General features: G+C 40.4%; 1 pseudogene; it reads left to right on the plus strand.

Annotated features, from left to right (window-relative positions):
- The first annotated feature begins 555 nt into the window (after positions 1-555).
- On the plus strand, positions 556-3,626 carry LOC140501276 (heterogeneous nuclear ribonucleoprotein K-like; annotated as a pseudogene).
- The last annotated feature ends 938 nt before the right edge of the window (positions 3,627-4,564 follow it).

Below are 4,564 nucleotides of genomic sequence, written 5' to 3' on the forward strand. Positions count from 1 at the left end.
TAAACGGATGCAGAATGAATTGAGCAGAACCAAGAGATCTTGATACATAGTAACAGCATTATTGTAATGATGACCAAATGTGAAAGACTTGACTACTCTGATCGATATACAATGATCCAAGAAGATTCCAAAAGGAATCTATCTAGTTCCAGGAAGAAAATTGATGAACTCTGAGTACAAATGATAGTATAATATTTTTGCACTTCAAGTTTTTTGCTTTTTTCAACATAGTTAATGTAAAAATATATTTTTCATGGTTTCGCATATATTGTTATTTCTTGCCTTCTCAATGAATAGGGAAGGGGCTGGTCAGAGAGAGACAATTTGGAACTCAAAATTTTTTTAAATGACTATTAAAATTAAATAATGATTTTTTAAAAAAAGTCAGAGCTCCCTAATATACCAGTCTGACTTAGCTGTAGGCCTTATTACAGGTCACTGACCAATCTTCTAGCATTCTGTTCTAGGTCATCAAAGGACTGAAAAGTCCAGGAAACAGAAGCCATTGGCTTTTCTTATATGAAAATAACCCCCAGATAAGCAGAGCATGCATGCATGCATTTGGTGTTGTGTTTCCAGCAGAGAGGGTGAGCAGCACTGAGTCATCCACATTTCCTCGTCCAGCTCGTTGTGAAGGACAGACTTTGTTTGCGTGTGATCAATGTTACTAGGCTCTTAGAAGGACTTAAACCCAGCTTTGACCTTAGCACCAAATTCACTAACAGGGATAGACAGTAATGAGATGAATCAGTACAAATCACCAAAGGCTGGCTAAACACAAAGGTCCAGCTCATTGGAAGGGTGATCAGCTTCCCTGCTTGCCCTATATTCAGGGAGGTGAAAGATAACTTTGTCTAGACCCTCCCCTTTCCTTCCCTTACTGTTTTAGACAGCTTTCCTTGATCACCCCGAGACCACAAATGCTCTTTCTTCCTGCATCCCTTACTGTGCACAAGTCCTCATGTTGTTAACCACTTATTTATGTGTAGGTATTGTTTTTCCTACTAGACCATAAGCTCACGGGGGGCCAGAATTATCTGATCCATTTCTGCTCCTGCATAAAGCTAAACATGTAACAGATGGTCATTAACTATGTTTTTGGCCAACTCTCTAGTTTTTCCAACCTTTCTCTAAAGTCTGACTTAGGAGATGACGGTTTTAACCCTTCTAAGAACTTGTCCTAGACTCCCCCTTCCTGCCAAGTCTTCCTTGGTACCAATGGAGACAAGGCCTGGCTACCTACTTTACCAATGTTTCTCCATGCCCCCAGGATCCTGTCTTCAGTCTCTCACTTCTCTCCGACATTTGGCCCTCTCTATGTCCGTGGTTTCCAGGATGTTTTGTGGCACTAGTGCAAAAAGTATGGAATTTGAAGTCAGGAAGCCCTTACCAGCTGTGTGACTGCTAGAAAAGTCATTCAAATCTCTCGATCTCAGTTTCCTCATTTGCAAAATGGGATAATAATATCATATACCTCACAGCATTGGTGGTGGTCTGTGCATGTGTAATAACACACATATATGATATATATGATATGTGTGTTCATCCTTCATTGCTGAAGACCATGCCATTAGAGAAATAATGACATGACTTGCACTTGACTTTGTTTTCAATGAGGGAGGGTTGTGCAGGTCACCAGCCTCACTTCTGCTCCAGAGCCATCTGAATCCAGTGACCAGATATTCATCAGGATGACTGGAGATGGCCCAGGATGAGGCAAGTGGGGTTAAGTGACTTGCCCAAGGTCACACAGCTAGTGAGTGTCAAGTGTCTGAGGTGAGATTTGAACTCAGGTCCTCCTGACTCCTGCACTGGTGCTCTACAGCATATATAAAGAGCCTTGTAAACCTTAAACTCTATATCAGTGCTTGCTATTGATTATTATTAGTAATAAACATTTGAGTAAACACCTCCAATATATGTATATTTACTTATTTATAAATTACATGCATGGACTAATAATTATGCACACTATAAAACTTCCACAAAAAATAGAAATAAAAATGTTGAGACAAAAATGAAATAATATTTAATCCTAGGGTCAATTAGGAGTCATTGGCATTTATTGAGCAGGAGAATGACAAAGGCAGATCTTGGCTTTAGAAAATCTATTTGGCATTTGGGAGAGGATGGAATGGGATCAGCCTGAAGCAGGAAGATTAGAAGGTTATTGCCATAGTGCAGGGGAGAGGTAATTAGGGCCTGAACTAGGGTGGTAGCTGTGTGACTGCAGAGAAGGGACAAATGGGAGAGATGTAGAGTCCACAGTGACTGGTTTACAGTTAGGGTAAGTTGAAACTTCTCTTTTCCTTATCCCGTTTCCCCAACCCCACCCCATGCTCCTCCATTTTCCCAACTGGACATGCTCTATACAGGTCTGTGCCCATCGGTGCTGATAGAAAGCATGAGCATCCAAGAGCAAAGACTGGCCACACAATGCCTCAGTTTTTGTGCTTTTATACTTTAGGGAAATTCTTTCTGGAGGGGATTATATCTGTTTCCTCCTTTTCTCAGTCTCCACATTAGACTTTTCAGTGTTCTAATTGGTAAGGATTCAAGCTATTAATAAAAGATGACTCCATATCACTAATAAAGAGAGAATAATGAGATAAACGAAAATCATAACAACTCTGAGGTTTCACGTCAGGCCCAGCGAATTTGTAATTGGAGTCAAAGATGCTAAAATCAAAGAGCTTCAAGAGAACACTCAGACAACTATCAAGCTTTTTCAGGAATGCTATCCTCATTCCATGGATAGAGTTGTTCTTATCAGGGGAAATCCTGATAGGATTGTGGAGTGCATAAAGATCATGCTGGATCTTATATCTGAGTCTCCCATCAAAGGATATGCACAACCCTACAATCCCAATTTCTATGATGAAACCTATGACTAGGATGGTCTCACAATGATGTTTGATGATTTAAGAGGATACCCTGTAGGATTTTCCATGCAGGGAAGAGGAGGTTTTGATAGAATGCCCCCAGGTTGTGGTGGGAATCCTATGCCCCCACCTAGAAGACATTATGATGACATGAGCCCTCATAGAGGACCCCTACCACCTCTTTCTGGACGTGGTGGCATGGGCAGTAGCAGAACTTGAAATCTTCCTCTTCCTCCATCATCACCACCTAGAAGAGGAGATCTTATGACTTATGACAGAAGAGGAAGACCCAGTGACTGTTATGATAGCATGGTCGGTTTTAGTGCTGATTAGACTTGGGACTGTATATTAGATACATGGAGTCCTTTCGAATGGCTGATGGCTTATGAACCATGAGTTTACGGGTGATTCTGGATATGACTGTTCCTATACAGGGGGCTGTGGCTCATACAGTGAAGTTGGTGGACCCATTATTACAACACAAGTAACTATTCCCAAAGATTTGGCTGGAGTTATTATTGGCAAAGGTGGTCAGTGAATCAAACAAATACATCATGAACCTGGAGCATCAATCAAAACTGATGAACCTTTGGAAGGATCTGAGGATCGAATTATTATCCTTACAGGAACACAGGACCAGATACACAATGCATAGTATTTACTGCAAAACAGTGTGAAGCAGAATACAGATGTCCAAGGATTCTAATGCAAGATATTTTTTCTTTTTTATAGTGTGAAGCAGTATTCTGGAAAGTTTTTCTAAGACTGTCGTGATGGTAGTGTTCATTCTTCATTTTTGTAGACAATGACATTAGAGAAATGATGACATGACTTGCACTCGACTTTGTTTTGAGTGAGGGAGGACTGTGCAAGGTCACCAGCCTCACTTTCTCCTCCTGAGCCATCTGGATCCAGTGACCAGATATTCATCTAGTGAAGAACTGAAGGAGTCCTGCATCTGTTTTTATCTGCTTCTGTTAAAAAGTCAACATTTCTCTGCTTCATAGGTGTTCTGCATTTGAGATTTAGTGAAATCTTTGCTATTCACCAGATGTGAAGTTTTAGTTCCTTACAAACAGGGGCGAGGGGAGGGGGACGGGCGTGCAAAACTAACATTGAAATTTTGAAACAGCAGCAGAGTGAATTTTATTTTTTGTTCATCGTTGGTAGTAAAAATAATAATAATTTTCCCCTCCTGTAACTATTGTGAACACCTTGCTTTACGGTCACTATAATTTGGGGAGCGGGCGGAGAAGACAGGGGAGAAAGAGTGTTACCAGTCCACATGTCCCTGGCATCCATTCAGAGCAGTGTGCAGAATGTAATACTCTTCTGTAAGAAACGTTTTATGATTTTTAAAATAAATTCAGTGAACCTAAAAAAAAAGAATGACAAAGGGGAAAGTTTCAGAGAAACCTGGGAAGAGACTAGCATGAACTAATAAAAAATGAAGTCAGCCGAACATGAGCAATGTATACAAAGATGCCAACATGTTAAAGATAAACAACTTTGAAAGACTTAAGAACTCTGATCAGTGCAACAGTCAGCCACAGTTCCGGAGGACTCAGGACGAATTTTGCCAGTCATCCCCTGACAGACATGTGATTGATAAAGCATACACATAGAGACCTATTTTTTTGAATGTGGTCATCTTGGGAATTTGTTTTGTTTGACTCTATATT

The sequence above is a fragment of the Notamacropus eugenii genome, chromosome 1, assembly GCF_028372415.1.
Source record: "Notamacropus eugenii isolate mMacEug1 chromosome 1, mMacEug1.pri_v2, whole genome shotgun sequence".
Taxonomy (NCBI): Eukaryota; Metazoa; Chordata; class Mammalia; order Diprotodontia; family Macropodidae; genus Notamacropus; species Notamacropus eugenii.